We start from the raw sequence: 16,067 nt of genomic DNA, 5'->3' as shown, positions 1-16,067 counted from the left end.
CCAGTGGAGAGTCTTGGTGGTCCTTGGTTGCACATGTTTGCCCGTGTTCCAACTTGTTTTGTGAGTACAATTTGTATGCTATTTTATTTTAATAAATTGTTTTAAAGATAATGCGCTAGGCTGGTGCGCCCTCTGTCCGTTCCTTTTTTAGAACTTATGTTCTGTCTTAGCTTCCTGGACCCACAGTGTGAATTTTTTGGAGGTAGGTGGAGAGTATCTTGTAAACTCCAGCTGGTTGGCGAACAATGATCACTTTGTTACTGTATGACATTAAAAATATCCAGTGTGTTTTAAGGGTTTGTAGCACCCCCTCAGACAAAAGCATTGCCAAAAGAGGTGGTTTGTTTAAGTGTATTTATGGGTTAAAAATAAATAATAATAAGCAGAGAGGGCTACTGAATTTAGTTAGACATGTTTTGGAAAAAGGTAAAATTTGGAATTTGCCAATGTTGTGTAGTCTATTACTAGAATTTGTAAAGTGTTGTCGCACATAAGGGCTTTGATAAAGGCTACGCTTTATACAGTCTCCCTAAGAAATTTTTGAAATGCTGAAACACCCTTCTTTGATCAGGCGAGTTTGTCATGCAGTGACCACTCCACAAAAGCACCTAACATCATTTTTTAAAATCTTAAAGTGTAAGTATAGCCACATGCTGAATGTGTCCCATTGGGGAGATTTGCCTTCACTTTCTGTCCTAGAGATGAAAATGGAAGTGAAAGCAAATCTCTACAGAATATTCTATTTCCTGTACATTCTGTGATCATGTATTCATGCATTTATGTGTATTATAAATTAGTAGATGGACTACATATTTCATTAGAATCCTGGTCATGGCATAAAGGTTAAAAATTAACACTAATAGTAATTGATCTGTAATTTTTGGAGTATTGTATATGGTGTGTCTTGCATGTAATGAAACAATGAGTAATCGGTTTGGTACTGACATCAAGAGGTTCAATGGCTCCACCCTCATTTTTGACATACTGAGCTGTCCGATCCTTAAAACGTGTTGTTCTTCTTCACTGCTATAAGAGCCATCATTTTATGATTAAAGTGAACACATTAATCTGTGCCTAGTTCTGCTGATTGATCCCATCACATCTACCCCATCAAGTGTCATCTGACCTTCCAGAGAGGACAGTGGATTTATATCCTACATTTATTATAACTAACTGGGTATATGCCAACATGGAGCAGCCGCCATCCATGTATGTGAAGTGCAGGTGTCATGATGCAGCACACAGGTATTGTGCCTTATACTGTAATGTTCATCTTCTTTATCTTCATCAATGATTGCTGAAGTGATTTTTCCATACCTGAAAGTCATCTATTTTACTTACCATGTTAAAGAATAATTGGAAATGCCACAACATTTTGTAACTGTTGGGCCACAGATTACTGTCGTCCTGTTGGCTTTGTGTTTTCTGGGTTTGTATTGAATGGTATTCTTGCAATTAATTTTTTCAGGTTGTAAGCAAAGAAGATAACCGTATGCTTTGCTTGCTTGGAATTATTTCAGTAATTCTGCATTGCCATATAGCAGCTAATCTTATACAGTTTGCTGTTTTCCAATAGTCATTTACTATTGTAGATATGAATCTGATTGGTTGGTATTAGACAAAACAACAGACAGTTCTTCCCTCTGACACACTGATAAGTAAGGGCTAGTAATTAGAGATGTCTTCTCAATTTGCTTTGGTGTTGGTTTGGTTTCACAAGCTGAAAAGATCAGATTTGTCATTTCTGAATTTGGATTTTTTTGTTTACCAACTCGTGTGATAAACTTAGTATGATTATTATTGCAATTATGAAACAATGTTGACAGACCTGTTTTATTTTTCTTTTACTGGCCTTCCTCTTGCATATCATACTGTTTCATACATTCCATTATATTTACTAAATTGGGCATAGGCCAGCTCCAAAGATCTTAGTGATCTAGCACTACTTTTGTTATACTAAAAAAAATATACACATTTACAAAATGTATAAATGAAAATGTTTGGATACAAAGTACATGTAGTTGAAAACTATTTTGAGAGGTCTTAAAGTGGTTGTAAAGTGTGTGTGTGTGTGTGTGTGTGTGTGTGTGTGTGTGTTTTATGTATGTGAAATACTTACAGTGGATATAAAAAAAAATCTACACACCCCTGTTAAAATGTCAGGTTTCTGTGATATAAAAAAATGAGACAAAATGGCGCTTTTCCACTGCTGGTACCGCATGGTATAGTGTAGGAACGGTTCGGTACGGCGGCGCTTTTCCACTGCATGGAACCGAACGGTACAGCTCTCAAAAACAGTACCTACTCGATTTGTGGATCCAAGAGGTACCATATCCCACAATCCTTTGCATGCAGTCACTACTAGCCACTGATTGGTCAGATAATCCCACCCACCCCGTTGTTATCCCACCCACTTAACTTTAGTACTACTTTAGTGGAAAAGCAAACCGTACCGTACCAAACCGTTCCAACACGGTACCATGCGGTACCAGCAGTGGAAAAGCAAACCGGGCCAAGCAGGGCCGAGTAGAGCCGAGCCGGTACTTGCAGTGGAAAAGTGCCAAAAGATAAATAATTTCAGAACTTTTTCCACCTTTTGTGACCTATGAACTGTACAACTCAGTTGAACAACAAACTGAAATCTTTTATGTGGAGGGAAGTAAAAATAAATAAAATATTGTTGCATAAGTATGCACACCCTTAAACTAATACTTTGTTGAAGCCTCTTTTGATTTTATTACAGCACTCAGTCTGTTTGTGTATGAGTCTATCAGCATGTCACATCTTCACTTGGAAATATTTGCCCACTCTTCTTTGCAAAAACACTCCAAATCTGTCAGATTATGAGGGCATCTCCTGTGCACAGCCCTCTTCAGATCACCCCACAGATTTTCAATCGGATTCAGGTCTGGGCTCTGGCTGGGCCATTCCAAAACTTTAATCCTCTTAAGGTGAAGCCATTCCTTTGTTGATTTGGATGTATGCTTTGGGTCGTGGACATGCTGAAAGATGAGGTTTCTCTTCAGTGCAGCTTTCTAGCAAAAGCCTGAAGGTTTTGTGCCAATATTGACTGGTATTTGGAACTGTTCATAATTCCCTCTACCTTGATTAAGGCCCCTGTTTCAGCTGAAGAAAAACAGCCCCAAAGCTTGATCCTGCCACCACCATGCTTTACTGTGGGTATGGTGTTCTTTTGTTGATGTGCAGTGTTGTTTTTGCGCCAAACCTATCTTTTGGAATTAAAAAAAAAAGTTCAACCTTGGTTTCATCAGACCAGAACACATTTTCCCACATGCTTTTGGAAGACTTCAGATGTGTTTTAGCAAAATTTAGCCAGGCTTGGATGTCTTTCTTTGTAAGAAAAGGCTTCAGTCTTGCCACTCTACCCCATAGACCAGACATTTGAAGAATACCAGAGATTGTGGTCACATGTACCACACAGCCAGTACTTGCCAGATATTCCTGCAGCTCTTTTAATGTTGCTGTAGGCCTCTTGGCAGCCTCCCTGTCCAGTTTTTCTTCTTGCATTTTCATCAGTTTTGATACCTTTAACAATGAGATCCCTCTGATGCTTTGGAAGCTCTCTGGGGACCATGGCTTTTGCTGTAGGATGCGACAAAGTAAAAGTCAGGAAAGACCTACTAGAACAGCTGAACTTTTATGTGGGGTTAATCAGAGACACTTTGATGGCAAGTGTGTACTGCCTCCTATTTAACATGAGTTTGAATGTGATTGCTTAATTGCAATTGTTAATTGTTCTTCCATGTCCTCTGTCCTGCTGCAGTTTTCCAAAAGAAAATTGCCCTCCATTGTCTGGATGTGGTTTGGGTTGTAAGATTCTATCTTTCAGTCACTGCTTCATTCAGAAAAACTGAATCATTTTTGTAATACCAATATACCCTTTCAGGTTGCATCAGCTTTTTTTTTCTCCATCGTACCATGGCTCAAGGAGACCATCATCCAAACTTATTGTTTCAAGCATCGGGTTTCACCCTTGTGAGTGCTTCTTGGGCTTTTCGGCTTAAGCAACTGTTTCCTATACTTGCATGGTTGCCATCTTGCCTTCTGTTCATACAACCTCTAAGTTCTAGCAGAGGGATGTTTTAGCCTTACCTTTGCCTTGGGCAAAAGGTCCTTTTCTTGTGCTTGTTAGCTTTTGTTTGCATTTTTGCCTCCCCCCCCCCCCCCCCCCCCCAGCCCCTCCACCCAGTCGGACTGCTATTTGGACTTCACAACACTTCCTATGTCCTATGGATAGGAAAGAACTTTCTTTATAGTAAAATCTTTTTCTTGAGGTCCATTAACCGGTTGCCGACCGCCGCACGACGATATACGTCGGCAGTCAGCCCCGGCCAGGCAAAGTGACGTATATATACGTCATTAGCCTGTCACTTGCTTGGGAGCCAATAGCGGGCGAGCGTGCGCCCGCGGAGGCGCGCTCCCACCCCGGCTCGTTCCCCAGCAAGTCCGTGCGTGTGACCAGCGGACCCGATCTCCACCGGTCACTCGCCGATCGTCGGTGCAGAGGGAGAAATTCAGGTGGCTGATGTAAACAAGCCGCCTGTCATTCTCCCCTGTGTAGAAACAGTGATCATACGGTTCTACTATGTAGGACTGTTGATCACTGTTCCTACACTTCAAGCCACAGCCAATCACAGTAAGAATCACGCCCCTAGGGACACACACCACCCCTCCCTCTCAAATAAAGTTAACCCCTTCACTACCAGTGTCATTTTGCAGTAACAGTGCATATGTATAGCACTGATTACTGCAGTAATGTCACTTGTAACCCCAAAAATGTCAGTCAAGGGTCCGATCTGTCCGCCGCAGTGTCGCAGTACTGCAAAAAAAATCGCAGATCGCCGCCATTACGCGTTAAAAAAAAAAAACACCAAAAATGACAGAAATCTTTCCCTTAGTTAGTAAACGCAATAACTTTTGTGCAAACCAATCAAAATGCGCTTTTTGCGTTTTTTTTTTTTTTTTTTTTTTTACCATACATATGTAGCAGAAAACAAATTGGGCAAAAATAAAAAATTTTGATTTTTAAATTTTTTTGGGGAGAATTTCATATAAAAAAATGTGAAAAATATAGTTGTTTTTTTAAAAATTTACGCTATTTTTTTGTTTATAGCGCAAAAAGTAAAAATAGCACAGGTGATCAAATACCACCAAAAGAAAGCTCTGTTTGTGGGGAAAAAAAGGACTTCAAAATCGTTTAGGTACAGCGTCGCACGACCGCGCAATTGTCCGTTAAAGTCACCCAGTAAAAAATCGCAAAAAACCCCCTGGTCAGGAAGGGGGTAAAATCTTCCGGGGCTTAAGTGGTTAAAGGTCCCACCAATCTTTTTCTGATCATGCTCTTGGCACTGCTTTGCTAGAAAAGCATGCTGATAGTGGAAGAGGTTTTCCTGGGCTGGCCTACGGGTTATTATGTTTGCCAATGTCCAATTATCTTGCAGATGGCAGTTTAACCCTAAGATGAAAGACTTGAAGTGAAATTTCAAGATAAGGATTTTATGGTGAATACAAAAACTAATATTATAATTTCGGACAGGCTTATCTACAAATAAGAATGATGTGAAGTGCAGTATCAAAGCAGGCAGCTCAATCTCAGGTTGCTGAAATTGTGATATATATACTGTGTCTGCCTGTATGTTCCTTTGTTCCTTTCTTCCTTCATGCTCTGACAAAAAAGACTATAGTAGAATCATTCAAAGAACTGCTATTTAGAACATTCCCACTATAGTAAAATAAAAAAGGCCACTCATTTTACTTTTAGGATGGGGTGATTGACAGTTTTTTAATCTTACATTTTATTATACGAAGCATAAAATATTGCTGAAATAAAATGATGAAAATGGTTTTAGCTCTTTCATTGAATTCATATAGAATCAAAGTATTTTTGTGTTGTATTCCTTTGAGGAATTGACATACCTGGGAATGCACTTGGTGTAGCAGTTTACTTGTACATATTTGCTACATATAGCTGCTAATACTGATACAAATGTAACCACTAAAAGAAAAGTTAACTGCGTAAGGAAAAGATACTACATAGCTCTGGGAAGTGAACATTTTGGTCACACCATTTATATTTGAAGATGACAAGAACACATTTTAGATGGTGGGGACTAAAGAATGCAGAAGGACCACTAATAAAACAGAGATATTGTTTGTAAGAGCAGTTTTTGCGCAGGGAGAGGCAGAGGATGCAGGGGGACACTAATGGAAAAGAGGTGCTGTTTGTGAGATTGGAGTGCAGTGTGCAGCTGGCTGGGATCAGAGAAGACAGTAATTTAGTAGCGGAAATAATTGTGAAAGCCAAGTGTACTGTTTAACTGATTAAGGTCAACGATGACTGATAAAGCTGATGGAAAAGTGTGAGTATGATGTCAGTACATTGCATTGTTATCTGAAGATGTGGAATATTCCTAAGAACTAGGTGTGTCCGTTGGTGGATTGGTGATCATTTGGAGTAGGACTAGTGTTTGAGTGGTTGGAAGCATGAACCTGAAAAATGATACCTGTGCCTGTGTGTCCAGTTATGTGGTTGGATTTTCGGCCATTTTGCTAAACAAAGGGATTTAAAGGCTCTATACGTTTTTCATTGACAGGATGAACTGGTGGTTTATATTGCTTTAAGGCAGGACTGCAGTCTCTTAATTATTCTGTGGCATTTAACCTCTCTTATTGAGATCTTTGTGTATTTACTTCTGTAGATTCCATTAGGAGTGGATCAGGCCACATAACAAATTTCTATTTGAATATTTAGTGGTATGCTTTCTGATGCTATTCAGAATCACAGGATCAAGATCAGGCCTCGCTGTTTCAGAAAAGCAGGTTGCATGCTGTAAATGCCAAAACAACTGCAGCCAAAACAAAACTTCCCCTAGAAAAATCAGCACAAGGGACATAACTTACAGTCAGTATGATGTGTACCTTGTGCTGATGGCATTTCTGTCAGTAAAAAATGTCATCAGTCTATATGCCCACCCCCCTCCCCTTCCACCTTAAGCTCCTGGTGCTGGGCAAAGGTTGTTACTAGAACTAAGGGGCTGTGACAAGCTCTCAACAGTGTCTGGCTATGCCTGCTTTTCCATTCAGCTGCTCTATTCATAGAAGCTGTGCCACAGCTTCAATAAATGAAACCTGATCTAGGAATGGACGGGGCAAGGGTATCAATCATCCACCTGTCCTCCATTCTTCCAGATCCTTTTTCATTCATAGAAGCTGTATTACAGCTTCTATGAATGGAGCATCCCTTTAGACGGGCATGTTTAATGAATCGATCAGCAGACTGCACAGCTAATGTCTACAGCACTCAGTTGCCAGCAGGGAGGAGCAAGCATGTTTAAAGGGATCCCAGGGATGTGTTCTTTCATTTAATACTCTTGAAAGTAGATTGTAAAGCACAGTGCTGTAATGTTTACAGGAGCTTGCTGGCCCCTCCTGCTTAACTCAAAGCAAAGACCAGCAGACAAGACTCAGTGGGTAGCAAAAAGAAGTATTGAAAGTAAAATAATTTGGTGATTGTCTGAATTTATAACTAGCTCTTTAAAATGGTGCACTTGGAAGAGCTATGCAAACAAAACAAAATGTATTTCCTAGCACACATACAGTGCAAAAAAAGTATTTCACCCCTTGGAATTTTCCACATTTTGTCATGTTACAACCAAAAACGTAAATGTATTTTATTGGGGTTTTTAGTGATAGACCAACACAAAGTGACACAATTGTGAAATGGAGGGAAAATGATAAATGGTTCAATTTTTTTTACAAATAAATATTTGAAAAGTGTGGCGTTTTGTATTCAGCCCCCTTTACTCTGATGCCCCTAACTAAAATCTAGTGGAACCAAATGCCTTCTGAAGTCACCTAATTAGGAAAACTGAGTCCACGTGTATAATTTAATCTCAGTATAAGTACAGCTGTTCTGTGAAGCCCTCAGAGGTTTGTTAGAGAGCCTTAGTCAACAAACAGCATTGAGAAGACCGAGAAACACAGGCAGTCAGGGATAAAGTTGTGGAGAAATTTAAAGCAGGGTTAGGTTATAAAAAAATATCCCAAGCTTTGAACATGTCATGGAGCACTGTTCAATCCATCATCCAAAAATGGAAAGAGTATGGCACAACTGCAAACCTACCAAAGCATGGCTGTCCACCTAAACTGACAGGCTAGGCAAGGAGAGCATTAATCAGAGAAACAGCCAAGAGGACCATGGTAACTCAGGAGGAGCTGCAGAGATCCACAACTCAGACTGGTAAGAAGAAAGCTGTTGTCCAAAGAAAGCCATAAGGAGTGCAATTTGCAGTTTGCAAGAAGCCATGTGGGGGACACAGCAAACATGTGGAAAAAGGTGCTCTGGTCAGATGAGACCAAAATGTAAGTTTTTGGCAGAAAACTAACACTGCACATCACCCAAAACACACCATCCCCACTGTGATACATGGTGGTGGCAGCATCATGTTGTGGGGATGCTTTTCTTCAGCAGGGAAAGGGAAGCCAGTCAGAGTTGATGGGAAGATGGATGGAGCGAAATACAGGACTGCAAAAGACTTGAGAACTGGGGTGGAGGCTCACCTTTCAGCAGGGCAACGACCCTAAACATACAGCCAGAGCTACAATGGAATGGTTTAGATCAAAGCATATTCATGTGTTAGAATGGCCCAGTCAAAGTCCAGACCTAAATCCAATTGAGAATCTGCATAAATTTCACTCTCCTTAGATGTGGAAAGCTGGTAGAAACCTACCCAAAAAAGACTTGCAGCTGTACTTGCAGCGAAAAGGTTGTTCTACAAAGTATTGACTCAGGGGGGCTAAATACAAATGCACGCCATACTTTTCAGATATTTATTTGTAAAACATTTTGAAGACCATTTATGATTTTCCTTCCACTTCACAATTATGTGCCACTTTGTGTTAGTCTATCACAGGGGTCCTCAAACTTTTTAAACAGGGGGCCAGTTCACGGTCCCTCAGACACTGTTGGGGGCCGGACTATAGTTTGAAAAAAAATATGAACAAATTCCAATGTGCATTTTTTATTTGTAGTCCACAAAAAAACAATACAATATTTATTATTTTATATATATATATATATATAACCACAGCGTGCGCCCTTTCAATGCCAGGGTGACCACAGCGTGCCCCCCTTTCAATGCCAGAGTGACCACAGCGTGCCCCCCTTTCAATGCCAGAGTGACCACAGCGTGCCCCCCTTTCAATGCCAGAGTGACCACAGCGTGCCCCCCTTTCAATGCCAGAGTGACCACAGCGTGCCCCCCTTTCAATGCCAGAGTGACCACAGCGTGCCCCCCTTTCAATGCCAGAGTGACCACAGCGTGCCCCCCTTTCAATGCCAGAGTGACCACAGCGTGCCCCCTTTCAATGCAAAGCGACCAGCGTGCAGAGACTGCCAGAGAGACCAGGGCACTTACCTGCAGTGGCGGGCGGCTTCTCCTCAGTCCCCCGCATCTCCCCGAGTCCTCCCGCCTCCTCCTCGGCCAATAGCATGGGTTCGCCTTTTGGCCAATCCTAATTGGCCAGGAGGAGGATCCATGTGACAATAGCGAATTTTCATTCGCTATTGTCACACAAATGGGTGGGCTAGGGCACAGTGCTCTGCGCCCTGGGTCCACCCTTTTCTGAAGCATATTACAGCTTCATTGAGTGACCGACAGTCAGCCCTATGCCGATCCCGGCCTGCGGGCCGGGTTCAGGACCCTGGCAGGCCGTAGTTTGAGGACCCCTGGTCTATCACATAAAATCCTAATAAAATACATTTACGTTTTTGGTTGTAACATGACAAGTGTGGAAAATGTCAAAGGGGGAGGGATACGTTTTCAAGGCACTGTACAATACTTTGCATTAAAACAGAGGTTTTAGTTGCCCTTTTGCAAAATATGTGGAAGCCTCGTCAAGGCCCATTTGTACTGTATAGTGTGGTCCTATATCTGAGAGTCACTATAGTGGAGTATATAAAGCAATGGATAAATTAACTGCAGGTGTGCCTAGAGGGAGCCCATTCCTCCTTTAAAGGTGCAGAGACATATCTGAAGCCCAGCAAAGCACAATGGCAACTAAAAGTATCTGACGTGTCCCCACACACCCTATCCAGGAGTGTAAATAGAAATGGTGACTGCTCCACTTTACAACAAGCCTTTATAGCAAGGTGCACTTTAAAAGGGTGATGCAAACAAAACCAAATGTATTTTATAGCACACTTACCAGCTAGCCAGCTAAAAATAAAACAAAGTACACAAACAAAATGCATTAAAAACAGAACTTTTAGCCCCCATGCACACAGGGTGTCAGAAAAAACGAGCTTCAGATCCACTTCTAATGCCAGGAAAAAGCAGCTGTAAAAACGTGCTTTCAGTGGCTTTTTCCATTGGAGTTATTGCGCGTTTGGCCACGTCGCTTTTTAGCAGCGTTTTTTTCTGCCTCCATTCAAAATCAATGGTTCCCTATGGGAGCCTGGGGGGACCTTCACGCCATTTTTTCCCATTTTGGTGTGGAGTTCCCCCTCAAGAGTCTGTGCAAGTCGCACCGCAAGTCGGATCATCCCATAGGGAACCATTGATTTTGAATGGGAAAAGAAAAACGTATAACGTGGCTTAACGCTTTTTAAGCAACGTTATTCAGGCTTTAGCAGCCGTAGACTTTTTACAGCTTGACGCTGCAGCTCCAGAACGCACTGGTCCTGGGTTTTTTTTTTTGCAGCTATTAAACGCCTATGCCACTTGGAGCTCCTAAAAGCTCTGTCTGCACGAGGCCATAGAATAACATAGATGGACGTTCCGCAGCTGCAAAAAAAAAACGTCTGACGCTGCTAACCGCAGCTGCAAAAACACCCTGTATGCATGGGGCCTTGGTTGCTCAAAATCTGTAAATGTGGAAACTGCACTGCCTTGTCAAGGCCCATTAGAATAGTGTAGGCCAAAGTCTAATCTTTGAGAGCCTCCATAAGGTTTTATATGCTTCCATTACACTTCATCTTTAAAGGGCCCATTCACATCAGGTGCAGTGGGACTGCCTTGGACGGCTTTTCCAGTGCAGTCCCACCTCAAGACAAGGCAAAATGCCCTGTCTCCTACTTAGCTGGTTTACACCATCGTGGTGTGGTGATGTGCGCTGAAAAAGGCTGTACTTTTTTCCAACTCGGCACAGTGCGAGGCAATCCACCACCTCACATCTTGTCGTGGCCAAAGGAACTTAATGAAATTTAAAAAAGTAGAAGAACGATGCTCTGTGCACAGTTGTAAGGCAGGGGCTGGTATGAATAGCCCCTAAGACTCGGTTCACATATATACAAATTGGATGCATTTTGAACCGCATCCAATTCGCATGACATGTGAACCAAACCGGTTTTCTGTGGAACCAGTTCACATATCTGCGGGCCGGTCGCAGTGTGTTTTTTTCAAAAACTTCCTGTATGATTTTCAGTCTGGTTTAGGTGCTTTTTCATGTGTTATACACTTAACAAATTCACACCTGAATTGCACCTGAACTGGTGAACGAAACCTCACCAGACTCCTTTGAAAAATCACACTGAAATCGGCACTGCACATATGTGAGCTGGCTTTAGGTGTACATACAGTTGCTTCACACAAGCAGTTAACCTCCCTGGCGGTCTGATTATGCTTAGATTTCTGTGCTAAAAGTGGTACATTCTTTTCCATGGAAATCTGTTGTTTTATATTTAAAAACTAACCTTCCTCTGTGATTCCCCACCGTCCTCCCGCTGTCTTCCCAGCCGATGCTGGCACCTGTCTTACGTTTCCCTTCCCTGCGAGCGTTGCGACGGCGGCAATTTCAAAAATGTAAATACACTAAATGACATGATACAAAGCTGTGATCCTAACTGATTACACTGTATCATGCCATTTCACCACAGGATTGCACCTGGTGACCATAGCGTCCAAAAATCGTTCTTTTTGCGCAAAAGCACTTTTAGCTGTCGCTGTTTTCCAGTTTGTCTAAAAGGGCTTTTGCCCAAAACGCTTTTTGGACGCCATGGTCCAAATCATGTACTGTAATTTAGTGTATTTACACTTTTGAATTTGCCACCGGTTCCATCCCCCTGCATCGCAATGCTCGCAGGGAAGGGAACTGGAAGGCAAGTGTCGGCAATCGGGCGTGCACAGAGCGGGGAGAGAGTGTGAGGACGGCGGGGGAGCGCAGGGAAGGTGAGTAACATTCTGGGGTAATCCCGAGTGTGGCTCGGGGGGTTACTGCTTTTGGTACTAAAAGTTAACCCCCAAGCCACACTCGGAATACCGCCAGGGAGGTTAATACCTTTTTGATGCATTGCAGCATGAAACTGTGGAAGGTTTTCAAGTTGCAGCTTTTCTCCTAAGCAGTACAGGAAATTCTGCAATTCTACAATTTTTCATATCTCAATTTTTTACTGACCACAGGCAGAATACATTATCACATAACTTTTTACATGTGAAAGATTGCATTCAAGTCCTTTCTTTTATTAAAGCAATGAATTTACACTTCATTTTACTTGATAGTTTGCTATACAGCATGCCCCTGGTGACCTCCATTCCATGCAAGGCCACAGTAGCTATAGACTATGATTATCCATATTGTGAAATGACATTTTCTGTTTAGAACGCCAAAACAAATTACTGTGTAAATCAATCATTAAGTCTGATGTGATAAGTGAGAAAAAATACTGATGTTTTACACTCTAAATAAATGACCCCTTTAACCTTTTAAAGAAGAACATATAAAATAGCATTACAAAGAACTGTAAGTGTTTGGATTTACGAATACTGCCACTTTCATAGGAATAAATTAGCAAATAAAAAATTGAAAACAGGTCAAACAGCTATTTCTTCAGAATAGCTGAATCTGCAACAAAGTTTATTCAAATCCTTGCAATGTACATAAATCAGCCACAGGGGAATGTTTTTTTTTTTTTTTTTTCCAACAAAAGTGGAGTTACTTTTAAGGTATCGCTAGATATCAGATTACTGTTCTCTGATACCTGAAATTCAGAAGGTAATGAATTTGTCCATGGGCTGGGATGCCTGTGACTACAATATGCACTTGGAACCATAATGGAGAATAGGACAGTTGGAATTTTCACCTGATAGCTTGCTCTTTCTTGAGATAGGAATGATGTGATCATGTAACAGCGAACATTTCTAGAACACAAGCTTTCTTGCATTGAACATTATGATCAGTTTGCATGCAATGATAGTTTTTCGTCTTAAAGCAGAAGTACGGGCTTATAAAATAAATAAATCTACATACTCTCCATGCTGTAGAATTGCTGTCCCACGTCAACACTAGACCAAGAACCAAGCAATCACATGACTACTGATCACTTAGCTCTGGGTCTGCTCCAAGTGGAGATCTGTGACTGTGAGTCACCACTCTCCAGTGGGCTAGGTTGGGGAGGGTGCAGATGCATCTGACTCTTAAGGCCCGTACACACGTACCGATTGTCGGCCGTAAATATTAAGCCCAAACACCAAGCCCAAATCGTATGCACTCACAATGGTAAAATATTTACACAGCTCATCAAAATGTCCCGATCCGGGCTACCTGTAAGTCATCCTGTCCTGCTCGTACCGCCAAGACCGCGGCTCGGACACCGCCGCCGGGCAGCGGTATCCAAGCCGCGGTCTTGGCTGTCTCGGGACATTTTAATGAGCTGTGTAAATATTTTACCATTGTGAGTGCATATGATTTGGGCTTGATGTTTTAACAATAAGCTTGAGTGTGTTTATGGATTCACACTATGAGCCGATTATATTTGCATGTCATATGGTACATATGAGGAGTGATCCAGTCACCATTCCTGTGGAGATCCAGAGCGGTTCTGTGATATGAAGTCCGGTTAATGTGCATATACTATTGGCGTATTATCCCCCATATTGAGGTACGTGGGCACTTCTTGGGGGGCACGCCGGTGAGGTGGTGGTGCATGACAACTTCTATGAACTGTTTGGATATACAGCTTTGGAACTATTTGCCACTGATGCTGTTGTGGACTGGACTTTTTTCACTTACACCATCATTCATTTAAAAGCATGCTGAATGTTTGCATTATGTAGTAGCGCTGTTAGTGTATGCATGTAATTGCATTAGAATTGGATGTACACACCTTTTATTATTTTATTGTTTAACAGCAGCTGATGATGCATTAATTTTATATCATATATTTGGTTTAATTTCATTTTATACCTATTAGGGGATTTTATATGATCCCTCAGTTGTGATCATACCACTTAGCACCGTAGCGCCGAGTGGGTGAGATGAACAGGCATCTTTTTTGTGGTGTATGCTAGTTTCCTTACTCGTTATTGATATTTAATTGTTGAAAAAGTTAGTTTCTATAAACAATATTGAATTTGCCAATAAGCTGAAGTTTAAGCCTAGTACACACTATTGTTTTTTGTTTTCGTTCAACCCAGCGAGCTGAACGAAAAAAAAACAAAAGAGCTTGGGAGGAGCCGCTGTGCTAGCTATGCGATGTTGGCACAGCAATCTCCCCCGCTTCGCTATTGTGTTCGACAGAGGTACGCCCCCCCCCAACCACCAGAAAACTCGCCTGTCAGCGCTCTTAGCCATTGGCTGAAAGCACTGATCTGATGCCGATCAGCCAAGCTTTTTCGGTCATGCCCGTTCTTACAACTTCTGTCGGACCGGCTGCCATACAAACGGGCCGAATGTTGGCCGGTTTCTATTGAACCAGCCGATTCTGCCCGAAATTTGGCCTGTGTGTACGGCCCTACAATCTGCTTTTATTTGTATTCCCTCTGCCAGAAAGGTTGGTTTTAAAGCATACTTACTTAGGGCAGATATCTCACTCGATTACCTCTAGCTTTACTGCCCAGAACCAGCATGTGGCCAACTCTTACTAAGTTTGACTATACCCGATAAGTGTCGATACTGCCTGTGGTCAGTAGCAGATTGCGGCATGACAACACGCAGAACTCCCTGTATTAGTTTAGGAATATAGCATTCCAGGATTTTAGTTCTCTCTTCTTGAACAGATGTCAATATGTAGAGATGTGTACCTTCACTTACCATTAGAATATCTTTCACCAGCGCACTTTTGTAGATGAAGAATCAGGTTTTATTGAATTAAATTGCTTCTCACACTGCAGCAGAGGGGTAACAAATTTATAACAAAGCACTAGATACCATATGTTTACATTCGGGCATACAATATATTATACCTGAAATATATTCTATTTGAGTCTATGGAAATCTGCACTGATGACTCCTGCATAACCCAATATGATATCATTAATTGGCTCCTAAAATTTTCCCAGTCATTCTTCCTTCTCGATGTTGGCAAATGTTTGCAGTATTAATTTAGCAACTGAAAATCTTGCATCATCTTGCACCTATTTACCCTTTGTGCCAGACGTGCCTCTGATATCTGTTACAAATCAGATATCTGCAGTTGCTCTTTTGGAAAGCTTGTATATTCCCCTGTGTCATCAAAGCCGTTCCCTTTCTTCGTTATCTGTATTCTTGCTAAGCAAACTCTGACTGGTGCGTTTTAACTGAGTGGTTCTCACTTGGGTAATTCTAAGTATGGATTTATTTTATAAGAATACCCTATGTTTTTGGTCTTGTGCATAGGTTATAAAATAAACTACAATAACAGTCAGTTCTGGTTGCTTATGAGAGAATACTATACTACCCTGTTCCCTGAGCACATTTACATTATTTTACACATATCTAGGGCTGCAACTAACGATTATTTTCATAATCGATTAGTTGGTGGATTTATTTTTTTGATTAATCTGATAATATCCATAAAGTGTGGTGTATAATTTTAGTTAATATGTAAAGTTTAAAAAATATCTATATGCAGTGGTAAATATAAATACCCAACTATATGGTTATGAAAATAACAGACAGAAGAGATCTGTTGTATTAGAGGTTGAATCTGGTAAATATCATCAGACGCGTAGATCAGTTTTTTTATTTAAAAGAAAAAAAAAATAATTAAAGACTGTTTGTTTTGCCGATTTTCAGACAAAACTGTAATCTATTATGTATGACGGACTCCCTTGTTATAGGAAGGTAACTTG

At 41.2% G+C, this 16,067-nt stretch overlaps 1 protein-coding gene across 2 annotated transcripts in view; it reads left to right on the top strand.

The window, feature by feature from the left end:
* NT5C2 (5'-nucleotidase, cytosolic II) overlaps positions 1-16,067 on the top strand; it is a 242,470-nt gene that overhangs the window by 88,799 nt on the left and 137,604 nt on the right. The window lies entirely within an intron of this gene.

This window comes from Pelophylax lessonae (assembly GCF_965119305.1).
Source record: "Pelophylax lessonae genome assembly, chromosome: 9".
Classification (NCBI taxonomy): Eukaryota; Metazoa; Chordata; class Amphibia; order Anura; family Ranidae; genus Pelophylax; species Pelophylax lessonae.
The sequence above is the reverse complement of the archived record's forward strand: the minus strand, read 5'-3'. Positions and strand labels throughout refer to the sequence as shown.